Source organism: Schistocerca piceifrons, chromosome 4 (genome assembly GCF_021461385.2).
Source record: "Schistocerca piceifrons isolate TAMUIC-IGC-003096 chromosome 4, iqSchPice1.1, whole genome shotgun sequence".
Lineage (NCBI taxonomy): Eukaryota > Metazoa > Arthropoda > Insecta > Orthoptera > Acrididae > Schistocerca > Schistocerca piceifrons.
In genome coordinates this window covers 668,711,678-668,730,617 of record NC_060141.1, presented here as the reverse complement: position 1 = coordinate 668,730,617, position 18,940 = coordinate 668,711,678, and the positions used below count along the sequence as shown (strand labels likewise).

Below are 18,940 nucleotides of genomic sequence, written 5' to 3'. Positions count from 1 at the left end.
CTATGCTGATAATAACGCAGCCGCTTCTGCCTAACCTTTTGTGGCTACTGATGTGTCTTATCAGTTCGATATCTCTGTGGGTGTAGTAGAGAGTATATCTGTCCGAAACTAATTACTGAAAAATGTGAGTACTTAAGCCCTGTGTTGCGTAGTCGAGTGAACAGTAGTGCGTTGCCTGACGTCACACAGGTGCAGCAAAGATTTCCTGCATACTTTCTACCCTTCTTTCGACAGGCATCAGGCCCAGTTGGACATCTGTTTCACACATTCTTTTTCATTCACGTTACGTAGAATATCATCAAACAGACTAGTGTCATTAAAATCGCTCAACCGATTAGTCACAATTTAAACTGTCTCCTACTCTCACATTTGTTGAAACGTGTTGTCCAAGTTTTATTCCCACAAATGGATATAACTGATACACATCATCAACTGAAACATTATAATTTGCTAGTACCCTGTATATCTTTGTGATGGAGTGCTTGTTTGACTGACACTCACACTAAATCTTACCTATTGCAGAGTCCTCATTTGCTACTTATTGTCAGTGCTGTTCTGCTCCACCAGCCGTTAGCTCGAACATCTGCCGCTGCGTTGACTTGTGACATTTGCCTCCCGTTTACCGTCGTAAAGTTCCCGTCCTCCTGCCACTGACGGATTTTTCACTTTCGCGTGCACTGTCTAATCGTATCTTTTGCAAACCCTCGTCGCCAGTGTTGTAAAGGATTCGTCGCTACTGCTGTGGAGGCCGAGTTTCCACTGTTGTTACGGTAGGCCGAGTTTGTGAGTTCATGAAACGGCTTCTACATCGCTAAGACCATTTCTTCCTGCCACTATTACACAACTATGCGCCAGAGTCAGATAATAGGATAGGACAATGAAGTTTCTACAGCAATCCAACAAATTAATAACAGACACTCAAATGAGTTAAAAAGGTTTACTTATCGTTGTGACTTGAATTATGAAGTCTGCAACACTGCTTCTAGTATAAAACAAAAGGACTCTCATCAGTGGCTAATGCAAATAATCGTAGGTAAACTTCACAGTACATAGCAAAAGGCAATTCACAACAACTGCCTGTTCATTTCTAAGAATTTACTAAAAAACGTTCCCTGTCTATGTCAGCACTGGACGATGATCTATGACCAACTGGGCGAGGGTTGTTCTTCTGAGTAGGCTTCTGTCCGTTGTAGTCCGGTCATTGGCAGCTTGTACTCGGCTTGCAATTGGCCGAGGCGAAGTCAATATCTTCATCCTCACGCCGCCCGTGGCGCTAGTGGAATTTGTGCAAGTAGCGCGTCTCTATGGCACTGCACCAGCTCGCATCTTTGCGCCTATGGTGTTGTGCCCTGGTTGTGTCTTGTTCGGGCGACACAGCACTATCTGTCACTCACTGTGTTACACTGTCCTCTTTCTAAAGTGTCCTCGACAGCGGCTTCTGTCTCCTGCAGCTTTTTATTCCCTGCCAATGTACAACTACCAACAGTGCCGTTAATTGTGTTTCGCCCCACAGAAAACAATTCCACTCACTTTGAGACCACACAACATCACTATTAAAAACGAGTAATGTTGCTCTACTGGAAAAGCTGTAGTGGATCCAATAGTATTACACTAATTCAAAGGTTGCAGCAGATGCTTTTCAGTATCAGGTTACCTGAGCGATTAATTGAAAGGCAGCTTGGAAAAGCTGTAGTAGAAACAGTAGCATTACACGAATCAAACGGCCGCAACTAATGTTTTTCATTATCGGGTTAAATGAGCAATTAATGGAAAGGTAGTTTGTGAGCGAAAATTTCGATATATTGACACTTGTTTGATACAAAACCATTGCAAATCCCGGCCAATATTGAATTCTTGTTTCAACAAGCACTCGTAATAGCCAGATTATGGTAATTAGCCGAACACAGTACCAAAAGGATTATCAAACATATTATGTGTGACAGGATGCTCGCTCAAATATTACACACGTTGACCACTTCGAATGTTCAGTTTTCGGTCACAGCTTGTATAACACGCCACACGAACTATGGCCATTCAAAAGTCACAATTTATATATTAAAATCGGATTTTCAAGTGTTTGTTTTCCGCACACATTCGCATCCACTTTGCAGCACTCGAATGTCAAGTTTTAACCATAACTCTGCTAAATTGTCACATCTATCCACAGCTCATTGTTTCGGAATCCGAAAATGAGGATGACTGAGCTCCGAACAGAACTTAGGCTCCACAAAGCAATTCTCTTAGCCCACAAAAAAAGCGAGAACGTACTGTGCGCTGATCGTCCGATATACATCACAATCACATAATATTATTGAACCCAGCGATCCCGCTTCTTTTATCTTTGACGAATCCCAACTTAATAGCTTTTATGAACAATTTATCAAATGAACAAATTTATAAAACCCACAGATATCAAAATAACTCTTTAAATAACAAAATTATCGGAAAATGTTTCTTGTTCCTTTTTTCAGTCCCTTAAACTAGCTAGTTGCACTTAAAAATTTCTCCTGAGTATTATTCACTCTCTCAGTACACAGCTCTCATAGTAACGTACGCTTAGTTGATAGACATAACAATACTCATTTATTTAACACTCTGCATTCATGTTTCACTCCATCTCACAGTAACAATTAAAAAAATTAGTAATAATTAATGCTTGTCGCAATGATGGCTTTAAATACAGCTTTGTTTCCCAAATATACAGCTTTAACTACTTGATAATTTTAACGTCCTTAAGACGCTGACATCTTTCGGCCAAAGCCGAAACTACTTGAGGCTAGCTACTGGATCAGATCGCATCTGTGATGCGATAAAGGTGACTCATTGCTCGCTCCCGTCTCTGACTTACACAAGCGCGATGCATGTCGTTACGCCTCATTGACATTCATTATTGGCTGCCCTCGTCTGCCTCCTGTAAGTACAAACAGGAACATTAAATCTTGTGCCAGGTGAACTGTGATATGCGTAAGAGTGAGAAAATAAAGTTCTTCCATATTTTCGTCCGACAAAAATCTGCATAGTAAGCATACAGTTGAAGAGTGATTCGGGTGGTAACAGCGTAGACGGCATACGTCAGCAAACATTGTTAAGAGTTACAAAGAGCTTTATTGACCTTGGTACACGGCGTTGTGAGGCAGGCACGCCTTTCCTTGCTCACCCTGAGTTAGACCGATGAACGGATGCCTGCTGAGCTGTCGCCTCTTGCAGCTGAGGCTGGCAACCCTGCAGGTCACTGTCATTTACGTCAGCAGGGCGTCGAAGTGTGCTACGATGCCGCTGCAATTGAGGAGCCGGACTCTCGGCTCCACACGTGGCAGCAGTGGTGGCGTGTGCGCGCTACTTCCGGCAGCAACTCACCCCCCACCCTCCCCGACACCCCCTTCCCCTAGCAAAGGAACACGAAGGCGGCAGTGCGCGATATGCTACTCCCTACACTAGGGCAGTAGTTTGTCGGTGATTGGGGCTATGGCGCCGAGCCCCACTACATACTCAGCATCGGAGATGGCAGGCACGGTTGGCAGCTCGGCAAGTCCGAGACAACACATCCAGTGCAGACGGCAGGCACACCCCTGTTTCGAATCCATGGCTACAGCTAGCGAATCCCAGTTATACCGCCGCCCGAAATTGATATGGAGTCGTTGTGATACTGCTGGCTGTTGACGACTCATCACTGCCTTAAAATAGAGACTTATTTATGTCCCTCCAGTGTGCATTTATTTCACTAAAGCCGGACCCCTAGTAACTTTGCCAATAAAAGAGACTCGCCCTGATGTGGTGACACCGAATCACTTGCTGTGCAGTGCCGTTTACTGCTGAACTAGGCTATCCTCGTTGCGCTAATCTGTTGTATCCCACATGTCACTACACTTGCAGGTTCTGACCTTCAACTGTGCATTCAATGCTCTATGGGGCTTCCATGCTATTTCCCCTTGCTTTTGGTTAAAGACTAATTGTTTTCCGACCAAAGAGCGTGTCGTGGCACTAAACTGTCCTCTCTTATGGAAAAGACCCAGTCCCTCAGGTCTTAGCCCTGCCTGGAACTCTATTGTCATTACTCCTATCCTTAATCCGTAAAACTAGTACCTGGCACTAATCCGCTGTTCTTAACTGCTACTTATCTCAGACTCTACAAATCTATCTTTTCTCTCTCCCTCATACAGATTAATCTCGCAACATCACTCACGCGTCTCTAGCCATGCTCATAAACTCGAAAACTAGTAAACTTATTGCACAGATAGCCCTCTTACCATTGTTATTATAAAAATCTTATAACTCTCCATTCCATACTTACAAGCTAAAATAACTCTCCCTCTTTCCTGATCAATTATCCTTAACATATCAACATCAAAGATGTTTGGCTTCATTAAACTACAATGAAGAGGAAAACAAAATTGGTGCACCTGTATATAGCGCAAAATTGCCGCAGTACGATGTGCCATGGACTCGACTAGTGTCTGAAGTAGTCTGGAGGGAATTGACACCATGAATCCTGCAGGGCTGTCCATAAATCTGTAACTGTACGAGGGGGTGGAGATCTCTTCTGAGCAGCAAGTTGCAAAGCATCCCAGATATGCTCAATAATGTTCATTTCTGGGGAGTCTGGCGGCCAGCAGAAGTGGTTAAATTCAGAAGAGAGTTCCCCGAGCCACTCTGTAGCAATTCTGGATGTGTGGGGTGTTACATTGTCCTGCTGGAATTGCCAAAGTCCGTCAAAATACACAATGGACATGAGTGTTTGCAGGTGACCAGACAGGATGCTTACGTACGTGACACCTGTCAGAGCCGTATCTAGACGTATTAAGTATGCCATATCACTCCACCTGCACGCACCCTACACCATTACAGAGCCTCCACCAACTCCAACAATCCCCTGCTGACATGCAGGGTCCATGGATTCATGAGGTTGTCTCATTACCCGTACACGTCCATCCGCTCGATACAATATGAAACGAGGCTCGTCCGACCAGGCAATATGTTTCCAGACACCAACAATCCAGTGTTGGTGTTGACGCGTGCAGGCAAGGCGTAAAGGTTTGTTTCGTGCAGTTATCAAGGATACGTGAGTGGGCCTTCAGCTCCGAAAGCCCATATCGATAATGTTTCGTTGAATGGTTCGCACACTGACACTTGTTGGTAGCCCAGCATTGAAATCTTCAGCAATCTGCGGAAGAGTTGTACTTCTGTCGTGTTGAACGGTTCTCTTCAGTCGTTGTCGGTCCCGTTGTTGTAGGATCTCTCTCCGGCCGCAGCGATGTCGGAGATTTGATGTTTTACCGGATTCTTGATATTCAAGGTACACTCGTGAAATGGTCGTTCGGGAAATCCCCTCTTCATCACTACCTCGGAGATGCTGTGTGCCATTGCTCGTGCGCCCATTATAACACCAGATTCTAACCCATTACAGTTTTGATAACCTGCCATTGCAGCAGCAGGAACTGATCTAACAAATGCGCCAGACACTTGATGTCCTGTGTAGGTGTTGTCGACCGCTGCGCCGTATTCTGCCTGTTAACGTATCTGTGTATTTGAATACGCATGCCTATCCCAATATCTTTGGTGCTACAGTGTATTATGGTGAGCATTTCATGTGTCTGTATGGTGTTTTCTTTGCGTTGGAAGAACAGCTCTCCTTACGCTTTCAAAGACAACAAACTCCAAAACCTATCTTAACGAGAAAACCACTTACAGCACTACCATGGCCAGTACTTCGCCAAGTTGCTCACTTACTTCTCTCACTATACCGTTCATTGCAGTCTATATTTTCCTCAAACTGCTTGGTTTTCCTTGTACTCCTACTCACCCAAAACAACTTCCTGGTGCCTGGTGGCACTGCATCATGCGAATTGCTCCATAATGTATTTGTACACGGTTTAATTGGTTTGTCTTGTACACTAGAATCACCTCGTGTCAGCCTTACACAGGCAAAAGCTTATTGTCACTGATGATTAACTTCGGCACGATATTCACTCAGAACGTTTACTGTCAGATTCGCGATACGAGCCTAACTAAAATTATACTAGTTCCGTACACCAGACTTCAGCTGTGCTATCCACAGCTCGCTGCACACGTCAGCTGCTTGTCCTACAGTGCTGTAAGCCAGTATTTGAGCTTGTGCCGCACTATGAACCTCTGGCGTACACTCTCCAACAGATTCAGCCCTGTGAACTGATCTTTTCCTTTTCCTCCCATCACCCTCCTTGAAAGGAACTATATGTGTCTGTGCCGCTTCTTCTACATTATCTGCAAATGCATCATCAGCAACCTCTTGGGCATTGCCTACAGTACCTAAACGACAAGTTCGTCTACAGTTCCATTCGGCACAACGCAAAAATCGCCGGCACACACACTTCCCTGTACATCCTGCGCACACTCTCTAACCTCAGCTGACACCCATTATCACCCAATGTGGCAGACACTAATGCACTTACATGACCCATGTTACTATCCTCACACTTGCCACTTCGATATAGCTCACGCTCATTCCGCCTGGCACTACAGTTACCGCATTGGACACTGGGGCTGATACCTCTATGCTACTTTCATTTCGACAACATCATTAGTCTGTGCGTTGCTTACATTCCCAAGAAGTCGGAATTCGACACCACCCACAACTAACCTCATCTTCCCTCTAAAAAAGGTCGTCTAGACAACTGGGACATACCGTCCAACTCTTTAAATAATCGATAGTCTTAACTACACCAAAGTTAGTCGGACGTTCTGCAGACAGAGGTGAATTATCCACAATCTTGATCCTCTATGTTTCAGCTTCCTCTTTTTCCTTCCTCTCCGCTTGCACTCTCTCTCCTCCTTCCTCATATTCTCCATCATCAACTCAGAATCGAATATTTTTACCAAACGCGTGGTTGGGCATTGAGTAGTATACTCGTTGTTAATTGTTTACGTACGCTGTTCGTAAATTCCAGATACATAAATGGTTCAAATGGCTCTGAGCACTATGGGACTTAACTTCTAAGGTCATCAGTCCCCTAGAACTTAGAACTACTTAAACATAACTAACCTAAGGACATCACACAAATCCATGTCCGAGGCAGGATTCGAACCTGCGACCGTAGCGGCCGCGTGGTTCGAGACTGTAGCGCCTTTAAACGCTTGGCCACCACGGCCGGCTCCAGATACATACTTCTAGGACATGTAGAGGGGAGAGAGTACATAATATTTTCAATTGGAAACCATGTCCGAAAATATACCATTTCCGTGGTACAGTCGTTAGAAAACGTGTTTGCTAGGTAGGCTTGCAAAAGGGTAATCATGATGGTGGGTGCTTACGTTAGATTGCCTGATGTCATCCGATGTCTGCCCTACCTCTCTCACGTGGTTCCAGCCTCCTTCACCTGTCAGTGAGTGTTAGAGTTGGTATACAGGGTGAGTCACCCAACGTTACCGCTGGATATATTTCGTAAGCCACATCTAATACTGACGAACCGATTCCACAGACCGAACGTGAGGAGAGGGGCTAGTGTAATTGTTTAATACAATCCATACAAAAATGCACGGAAGTATGTTTTTTAACACAAACCTACGTTTTTTTAAATGGAACCCCGTTAGTTTTGTTATCACATCTGAACATATAAACAAATACGTAATCAGTGCCGTTTGTTGCATTGTAAAATGTTAATTACATCCGGAGATATTGTAACCTAAAGTTGACGCTTGAAACCTCCGACGTTCAGTTGTGTGTTGTAACCAACACGGGCCACGGTCGGCGAGCAGCATCTGCAGGGACATGTTTACGATGACGACCGTGTTTACGAGTGTGGCTGTAGTGCACTGTTGTGGTTTGGTCTAGCTGTCGCAGTGTCCGCATGTAGCGCTTGCTGCTATTGTTATTCTGCATTCGTCTCCGCACGCAGACCAACTGTAGTACACCGTGTTACCAGACGTCTGTGATAGTGTAGTGTTGTAGGAACTGTGACCATGGTGTATTCGAACTCTGAAAAGGCGGAGATGATACTCATCTATGGCGTGTCGACGAAATGCAGCTGAAGCCTGCAGGGTGTATGCAGAACGGTACCCGGACAGAGAGCATCCAACGTGCCGCACATTGCAAAACATCTACCGCCAACTGTATGCAACAGGTATGGTCGTAGAACGCAAACGGGTCCGTAACAGACCCGTCGCAGGAGAAGCGGGTGCAGTTGGTGTGTTAGCTGCTGTTGCCATGAACCCACACATGAGTACACGGGACATTGCGAGAGCCGGTGGACTGAGTCAAAGTAGTGTCATGCGCATACTGCATCGTCACCGCTTTCACCCGTTTCATGTGTCGCTACACCAGCAATTACATGGTGATGACTTTAATCATCGAGTGCAATTCTGTCAATGGGCATTAACAGAGAATGCGTTGCAGTTCTACCTGTTTACGATGAAGCGGGTTTCACAAACCACGGGGCAGTGAATCTACGGAACGTGCATTACTGGTCTGTGGACAATCCTCGCTGGCTCAGACAGGTAGAGCGACAGCTATCGTGGACTGTAAATGTATGGTGCGGAATCATTGGCGACCACCTCATTGGCCCTCACTTCATTGCAGGGGCCCAAACAGCTGCAACATACATCGCGTCTCTACAGAATGATCTGCCAACGTTGCTCGAAAATGTCGCACTGGAAACGCGTCGACGTATGCGGTATCAGCATGATAGTGCACCTGCACATTCCGCAATTAACACTAGGCTGACCCTTGACAGGATGTTCGACGGGCCTTTCATAGGACGTGGAGGACGCATAAATTGGCCAGCCCGTTCTCTTGATCTTACACCTCTGGGCTTCTTTCTGTGGGGTACGTTAAATGAGAATGTGTACTGTGATGTGCCTACAACCCCAGAAGAAATGAAACAACGTATTGTGGCAGCCTGCGGCGACATTACACCAGATGTACTGCGGCGTGTATGACATTCATTACGCCAGAGACTGCAATTGTGTGCAGCAAATGATGGCCACCACATTGAACATCTATTGGCCTGACATGTCGGGACACACTCTATTCCACTCCGTAATTGAAAACGGAAACCACGTGTGTATGTGTACCTCACCCCTCATGGTAATGTACATGTGCGGCAGTGAAAAAGACCAATAAAAAGGTGTTAGCATGTGGACGTAATGTGCTGTTCCAGTCCCTTCTGTACCTAAGGTCCATCACCGTTCCCTTTGGATCCTTACGTAATTCGGTGCTCTCCGATACACACGATCGAACAGCGGAGGAGTGGTACTCAAGCGTCAAATTTAGGTCACAATATCTCCGGATGTAATTAACATTTTACAATGCAACAAACGGCACTGATTACGTATTTGTTTATATGTTCAGATGTGCTAACAAAACTAACGGGGTTCCATTTAAAAAAACGTGGGTTTGTGTTAAAAAACATACTTCTGTGCATTTTTGTATGGTTTGTATTAACCAGTTACACTAGCCCATCCCCTCACGTTCGGTCTGTGGAATCGATTCGTCAGTATTTGATGTGGTTTACGAAATATATCCAGCGGTAATATTAGGTGACTCACCCTGTATATTGTTGGAAGTGGTATGGAGTGTTGGAGGTGGTATGGGTGGTGTTGGTCATCCTTAACACACCACACAGTGTTGGGAGCAACACCCATTGCATGTGCTATTGCTCGCGTACTCGATGAAAGATTCTCCTTAACATGATACCGCAGTCTCTTCCAATTCGTGTGTAATACAGTTACGCCTGCCACTGGTGAAGGTAACCTTTTGCGAAGCCAATGCGTACTTGTGGCGAGAAGGATATGCGATGGAGCCCGACGATGTGCATAACGATCTTGATAAAATCGATGAGTAGCTCTTCTATTGCCGTGGCTTTGCCATACAGAAGAATCATGTCGGTGTATTCTGCAAACATGAACTCAACTATGTTTCTCTAACACACGCTGACACGTGAATGAGTACCGAGCCAAATCAGATAGGTAGTATTGACATGAAATGACATCAGCCATTGGATGTAAACATCCCCCACCATTACTACCCATTGCAAACGTGTTTTCAAACGCCTGCAGCACGGGAACATTACGTTTCCGGTCGTTGGTTCCTATTCAGAATATTGCCTACTCACTCCCCTCTAAATGTTCTAGAAATTTGTAACTGGTATTTCCGAATACCGTGTGTAAGTTGTTAACAAAGAGAATACCACTCAACTTCGAACCACACGTTTGATCATAACACTCAGACAGTCACATCGGCCATATCCAGCTGGTGAAAACTAGCATTTACATTTACGCCTGCTCAGAAATACCATATGCGTTCTCTGTCACACACTGAACTTAAAGCAGAACTCAACCTCTGCCAAACCGCAATGACTTGCCATGACAGTCGCAGTAAAACAAAATGATTTGCACTTACCTCACAATGAAGATACTGCAAGCATTGTTTGTTGATTCTGCTGCAGCCAAATCGTGTGGCGACGGGCTCATACACTACTGGCCATTAAAATTGCTACACCAAGAAGAAATGCAGATGATAAACGAGTATTCATTCAACAAATATATTATACTAGAACTGACGTGTGATTACATTTTCACGCAGTTTGGGTGCATAGATCCTGAGAAATCAGTGCCCAGAACAACAACCTCTGGCCGTAATAAAGGCCTTGATACGCCTGGGCATTGAGTCAAACACAGAGTGGATGGCTTGTACAGGTACAGGTCCCCATGCAGCTTCAACACGATACCACAGTTCATCAAGAGTAGTGAGTGGCGTATTGCGACGAGCCAGTTGCTCGGCCACCATTGACCAGACGTTTTCAATTGGTGAGAGATCTGGAGAATGTGCTGGCCAGGGCAGAGGTCGAACATTTTCTGTATCCAGAAAGGCCCGTACAGGACCTGCAATATGCGGTCGTACACTATCTTGCTGAAATGTAGGGTTTCTCAGGGATCGAATGAAATGTAGAGCCACGGGTCCTAACACTTCTGAAATGTAACGTCCACTGTTCAAAGTGCCGTCAGTGCGAACAAGAGGTGACCGAAACGTGTAACCAATGGCACCCCATACCATCACGCCGGGTGATACGCCAGTATGGCGATGACGAATACACGCTTCCAATGTGCGTTCACTGCGATGTCGCCAAACACGGATGCGACCATCGTGATGCTGTAAACAGAACCTGGATTCGTAGGAAACAATGACGTTTGGCGATTCATGCACCCAGGTTTGTCGTTGAGTACATCATCGCAGGCACTCCTGTCTGTGATGCAGCGTCAAGGGTAACCGCAGCCATGGTCTCCGAGCTGATAGTCCATGCTGGTGCAAACGTCGTCGAACTGTTCGTGGAGATGGTTGTTGTCATGCAAACGTCCCCATCTGTTGACTCAGGGATCGAGATCTGGCTGCACGATCCGTTACAGCCATGAAGATAAGATGCCTGGCATCTCGACTGCTATTGATACGAGGCCGTTGGGATCCAGCACGGCGTTCCGTATTACCCTCCTGAACACACCGATTCTATATTCTGCTAACAGTCATTGGATATCGACCAACGCGAGAAGCAAAGTCGCGATACGATAAATCGCCATCGCGATAGGCTACAATCCGACCTTTATCAAAGTCGGAAACGTGATGGTATGCATTTTTCCTCCTTTCACGAGACATCACAACAACGTTTTACCAGGCAACGCCGGTGAATTACTGTTTGTGTATGAGAAATCGGTTGGAAACTTTATTTTTATCAGCACGTTGTAGGTGTCGCCACCGGCGCCACCCATGTGTGAATGCTCTGAAAAGCTAATCATTTGCATATCACAGAATCTTCTTCCTGTCAGTTAAATTTCGCGTCTGCGGCACGTCATCTTCGTGGTGTAGCAATTTTAATGGCCAGTAGTGTAAATTCCTGCTAGCATCACTGAAGAGAGATACCATTCTATAGTTGGAGAGGGCTGGTGAAAAAGACGAAGTTGTCCATGGGCAAACACTGCTGGTCATGGTCAATGGCGTAGTGAGACAGGCACAACCCCTCCTCGATGACTCTGGCAGGGCTGATGAATGGGTGACATCCTTCACCTGAGGCTGCTAGGCTGGCACCTCGCGCTGCTGAGGATGACAGCCCCTGAAGACCAAAGCATAGGCGTCGGTAACGCGTTGAGTTGTGCTGTGATGGCGCGCCACCTGGGATGTGGTCCCTCGGCTTCCAAGCGGCGCGGTGGTGACTTGTGTGCTACTTTCGTCATCATTACATAGGCCCAGCGACCCCTTCTCTCCTCCCCCCACCCAACCCCCGACCATCCCGTCGCCTCCACTCGTATGACTGCGACGCAGGGCGAAAGCGGCAGTGCGCGGGTTGTGACTTGTTGCCCTCGGGCAGTAGATGGTGGCTGGCGCTGTGGCGCCGAATCCGACTAGAAACTCAGCATCGGAGTTCGTAGGCGCGGTTGGCAGATTGGCAGGACAGAGACACCTATGAAGAATTTAATGCAGACGGCGGGCACGGCCCGGTTTTGAATCTATGGCTGCGGCTAGTGGATCCTATTTATCTCGCCGTCGGCGTTCATCTGGCGTCTGCCTTTATGATAACGGATCACTGCCTTAAAATCCAGGCTTATTTATATACCTCCTGTACTCATTTGATTCACTTAAACCTTGCGCCTAGTAACGTTGCAAGAACCCCTACTCGTACTAAACCTCCAGAAAAGTGACATTTTAGGCGGCGAGTCCATAGAATATGGCATAAGATGCGTACAGTATAATTGTCCCTGCTTTCCCAACCGGGTATGTTACTGAACTGTCTTAGTGAGCCGCAACGTGGGGAGTCTTCTCACCTATTACAGTATGACGAGATGCTCTCGTAGTTTTATGCCCACTTGCAGATCCGTAACAGTGCCGTCGCAATCTGAAAGCGCAATACTACTGTCTATGTTTTACATAATGTAGCGGGCAAACCTTTTTGTGCAAATAATTTTTACAAGTGATGCCATTATGGTGTTTTTATTTAAGAAACATCGTAAATAGAAGTTGTTCACACTCATTATAAGCTAATTATTAACAGTACGAGAGCATGGTCTACCGCACGACTAGATCGGAAGGCATCCTATCGACGACTGCCGCCTACGGAGGACGGTCTGTAACTGAAGCATAAAATCGGTATAGTTCGTATAAGACCGTACATCCTCGTTTACGCCAAAATAATTCATTTATTTATTGATATCAACTTTTCCTGGCAATGTAAAATTACTGAGAGTTAATTTTTATGGCGTGTAGACTCCTCTTAATATGCAATAAGCATTTTTATTAGCAAGTGTTTATTAATGACAGTTACTTGATTCGTGCCAGAATAAATGTACTTTCCCTGCGTATCTCTTTGCTGACGTCACAAGCGATTTCTGCATCTGAACCTTATCCTACGTACTGTGAACGACTCAGATGGCCAACCGTCTTTGTTAGCTAGCGTTGGAACCTATCCCTCCCCCCGAGTCTATTATATACTGTAGCCCTGATACATTCACTTCAGGTAAGTGAAATAGCAAAACTGGAAATAAAATAAAATGCGCTCTTATCTGCAAATAGGGGTACCTTACAACGTTGCCAAATGAAGACTTGCCCTGCTGTGCTGACTCCACGACACTTGCTAAATGTTTACTTCTGTGCAGCAACTCTTACCACTGATCTCAGCTATCCACACTCCACAATCCACTGGCGTGTCTGTTATTGTAACCCACATGTCGCCATACTTACGGCTACCGAACTGCAGCTCTTAAATGGAGTCGTTCAAGGAATTGGTAGAAAACTTATATTTTCAATTAATTTTTTATTTATTAGTAGAACTCATACTCCAAAAGTTCCCAAATCATCAATGACGAAATCGCATCTGCATTGTCTGAAAAATAATTAATCCATTGGCCTGTACAGCCGGTCGCAAGTTCCAGGTATCTAATTACATTGTCTGCTGTGAGGCGGGACGAACAGCTGTAACTTCTTATTATTGTTGGCAGGAAGGGTTATGTAGTTATTATCTTCAGTCCAGAGACTTGGTTGATGCAACTCTCCATGCTGCACTATCGTGTGCAAGCTTCTACATCTCCGAGTAACTACTACAATATACATCCTTCTGAATCGGTTTAGCGCAGTTTATGTCTTGGTCTCCCTCTACGAGTTTTTCCCTCCACCCTTCCCACCAATACTAAACTGATGATCCCTTGATGCCTGAGAACGTGTCCTACCAACCGATCCCTTGTTTTAGTCAATTGTGAAACGAACCCTGTCGTCCAGGACCGCGTGCTACAAAGGGATTAGATTCACCTCGAGATGGGGAAACTCACAGGCGTCTATTGCCTTCTGAGGCCTAAGCACTGTGGTGTACGAGTGAGGCAGATGATAACCTACGTCATAGGGAAACCCAGTAGAAGACTTTTGTGGCCAAGCAGACGTAGCAGTGTTAAATATGGCGGACATAAGTTCGGCCATAAAGGGAAACATTCACGAAAATTATTTATTTCTGTAGTAGTGCAGGGAATAAAGCCACAGTAATTTTAATCTGCCGTCCTCCATAAATTTTCATGATGATCTCAATACAACTTGAATACTGATCATATCTATAATACTTTAGGATCTACTGTTAACGTGAAGTTAACAAGATTTGTAACAAAGACCTGAATACTAAGATCAGAACGCATTGGTCAATCTTAACGATCGACATTTTATATAGAAGCGCATCATTAAAATGACAAACATTATAAATATCAACTGTGTAACTCTATTTGCTTAAAAGAAATAGTAAATTTAAATTATCAGTATTTACAGTTGAGCAGCAGATCATCATTTCCAACACTCAAAACACATTGAACAATGACAGAACGACACCGTACTGAATCATTAAGTGATAGAATATTTGTTGTAAAGTTTAGTGCACAATAGTTACTTTTGTTCTTTATTTTTTTATCAGAAGGCTCACTGGTGCAAGGCTACTGGCCGCGACATTCAAAGTTAAGAAGGAAATTGTATTTGTTTTATGTAAAAGGATTTAACGTTTATTATGTAATGGATATTATTGTTACTTTATTTAGAACGTGAAAGTGGTGCAACTTTGATTATTTAAATATGTTAAAAAGTAAAGTAATGTAGAATAAGCTCTAGCCAAACAGATGGACGGCTGCAGGAAGGGGAACTGCAATAGTCAGTTGATCGAAGATATTTGGTTCGTGGGAAACGCGGTCGAAGACGGGTAAAGGGCAGACGGCAGTTCTGGTCTAGACACCAAAGGGACAGTGCTGGAGGAGACGCGAAAGCGGGCAGTCTGTCTTTAGGTAGCTAGGAAGTGAAACGACTTAGATAATTTCACTTAGTCTCTGAGCGGTGAGCAGCCACGCGCTTGGTATGAACTCAGACTTTTCGTACATTTAACGATGTGAAGTATTGGATTTGTAATTCACTATGAGATTGTGAATGTTCAAACTATGTCAAGTGGATATGCGCTCGAGTCTAACAGTAACTCCAAATACAACCACTTTCGCAATTAGTTTGCTTTGTGAATAAACATTGTTCTAAACTAACCCCAACTGTGTGGCCTACATCATTTATGTGTAGTTAATTTAGTTCCCAATATTGTTATTACTTATTATGTTAACTTTGTATTTCGCAAACTTGCCATCAGCCAGAAAATTTTACCAAAGAATGTATATAGTCGAGTACGGGTGAAAATGTGTGCCCCGACCGGGACTCGAACCCGGGATCTCCTGCTTAGATGACAGACGCTCTATCCATTTGAGCCACCGAGGGCACAAAGAATAGCGCGACTGCAGGGACTATCTTGCGCACGCTTCCCGCGAGACCCACATTCTCACCTTCTATGTCCACACACTACATTCGTAGTGTCCCACCACAACACACTCATTACTCGTGGAAGACATTCTTACCAAGTCCCGTAAGAGTGTGGGGAATATGTGTGCATCTTCTAGCGTTAAAAGGTTTTTTGGCCTTTCACATTTAACCAAATATAACATTGATAATGATAATTTATGGCAATGTTTACCGACAAGATAAAGAATGCAACCTTTAACACTAGATTGCGTACTCACGGCAGTTCTCCTTGGCCGTTTTTTGGTACGACTTGGAAAGAAAGAAAAATTAATGAATGATCGCCGATGCGTCGGTTCTCGATTGTGTTCAGGAGACGTACAGATTGATTGCGCGAAAAATTCTCAAATGACCTATTAACCCGGATTGCTTTCACGCAATCAGACTTTTCAATTAAATTACCTAAGGGACCTATTTGAATAAAAATAAGGAAAATTGGAAATGAATGCAAAACAGTGAAATTTTGTAAAAAAGGTTGTCAGATCGGAAATTGAACACATTAATGGTCTCCCAAATACAATTGAGACACCGCGATAAAGAGCGAACCTGTAACAAAGTTCATTTAAACATAAACATTATTTGTGGTTAATTTAAAGAAAAGAATAAGCATAGATTTTCTGTACAGTGAAGCATCAATATATTCTCAAAGAACAAAGGCGTTAAACTATAAACATTAACAAATTTACAATGAATACAGAACTTACATTTTTATGTTTTCCTCATAAATGGAGCAGTCCAACAATCGCTGCTTTTGTATGTGTGATATTTTGTAAAAGTTAAATGTCCTGACGTGTGCGTAAGTATCTTTATCGTTACATGGTTTACAAAAGCGTTTCTTTTTCCTTGGTGATAACGTGGTTTTTCACACTAAATGAAATATAACTTGTAGCGGTGCTACACAACACGTCTTAACAAGTCGGCGACCAATCATCAAAGGTAATGAAGTACATGTTAACATATCGGCGACCAGAAGTACAACTAACTATAAAGATTCTAGAATTTTCCTAACAAATGATAAATTGTTCTTTCTTCTGTTTCGCAGCTTCTTGCTATCAAGCGCTGCGGCAATGATTTTAAATATCTGCGCCCAGCGAGTCATAGTGTTTAAAAGTACCTTTTAAACGCTGGCCGCGCGTCTTGGTATAGGCGCACGTTATAAACAGATTTCGATTCTTTATTCTCGCGTTGTCATGCTTAGTATCATTACAAACTGCAGCTCGATGGCTGTCCTTGTCTCATATGCAAAATGTCTGAAATCCAATAATAGCACAATCTGCACACAAGACGTTCATGGCTGTTGTTGCCAGAACTATATACTTGTGTCCAAAAGAACAGACACCATATTCATATAAGTATTTAACGAAATGGTCACAAGTGTCTAATTTAGGGCGTGTAATACGACACGTGCAGGTGAACCCCTAGACGAGTTTGAGCAAAGACATTTGGAAGAAGAGGAACCGCATGCGAGCCCGAACATCTTTGGCATATTATCTTGCAGTACATGGCTACACTCCATACAAATACTTTCAGAAAAGACTTCCTGACACTTAAACCTATACTCGATGTTAACAAACTTTTTTCTTCCGAAACGCTTACCTTGCCAGTCTACATTTTATATCCTCTCTATTGCGTCCATCATTAGTTATTTTGCTCCCAAAATAGCTAAACTCATCTACTGCTTTAAGTGTCTCTTTTCCTAATCTAATTCCCTCAGCATCACCTGATTTAAATCGACTACATTCCATTATCCTAGTTTTTTGTCGTTGTTGATGTTCATCTTACAACCTCCTTTCAAGGCATTGTCCAATCCGTTCAACTGTCCTTCCAGGTTGTATATCATTGGAAAGCTGAAAAATCTATCAATTTAGTGATGTATTACACACTCCATTTCTTTCGATATATTGCGAGCTGTAAGTAATCGTTTCAGGGTTTGTTAGGTTTACCCCCCACCATTACCACCAAGAAAATACCCCCCAGAAACTGGGAAATGTGCAAAGGAGGTAGGAAGAAAAGTGATACATGGTATGAGTGAGAAATGTCTACTGGCGTTGCATATGCCTGCATTTTTTCGGCTATAACACACGAACTAAAACATGTAACAGAGGAATATCGTCTTTCCTCATCAGTAAATGGAAAGGATAGATTTATAATGAAATGCTGTCAAAGAAATGATATAATTTTGAGAAAAATGTGTAAGACAAAATGTGCAAATTTTCGTAAATTTAAATAGTAAATATAGAGTTGAATATGGAGAAAATATTAGTAACTCAGTGGGTTAAATGGGTGACGCGATCATCAGCTACTCTGTTCCGTGTCTTAGAAACAATACCAAGCCAGCTGCTTTGTTTATAAACCAAAAAAATTCTTGTTATAACACATTTTCAATTGCTACAGTTGTCAGAACTGCAACTTATAATGCAGGTTTTGTATTTAACGACGGAATAATTGGGAGGATGAAGATATTCGAGAGAATGGCCCATAAGATAGGAAATTTTACTCATGACATCTTGAGAAAATTTTATTTTGAGCACCTTTCTGCAGCTGAAAAATCATATGAAGACCTGGTAAATGAAATTTGCCGAAGAACGAGAGATCTGAAGAGAAATCTTGGAGGGAAACAGGACTCTGGGTACAAACCTGGGGCATTCTGAAGAGGTGACGATAGAAAAAACGCTAGGTTGAACTTTAAGTAGCTTTTCCTAAGAATTATATTTTTTAAAGTTTATGTACCTTTTTCTCACAATCTATGAAGGCTAGAATTGAGAAATTTTGTACACTTATTTCTATAATCCAACAAATGTTGTCTCCAGAGTGATTTTTGAAATTCTGCGTGTTAGCTGACATATGAGGCAAAGTGCTTGGAATTTTGCATGAATTTTATGTCATACTTACAAAATTACATTCAAAAATCATTACAATTCTCCTATTCGACAAATTCATAAAACCTCTGAGAAAAGCTTATTATATGCAAATAGATTAAGCAGGGGAAGATATCCTTTGAATAGGTTTTGAGAAGAAGGTACATATATAATTTTTTTGAAAATAAATTGTTTAAATTACGTAAAAAATTTAAATATGTAGACTCCAACGAACTCAAGAGTAAACGTATTAAAGTCATATGAAGTA

General features: G+C 43.4%; 1 non-coding gene across 1 annotated transcript; it reads right to left on the bottom strand.

The window, feature by feature from the left end:
* Window positions 1–15,662: 15,662 nt before the first annotated feature.
* On the bottom strand, window positions 15,663–15,737 carry Trnar-ucu. The gene has a single exon. It is a non-coding gene; the product is annotated as a tRNA-Arg (tRNA).
* Window positions 15,738–18,940: the final 3,203 nt, after the last annotated feature.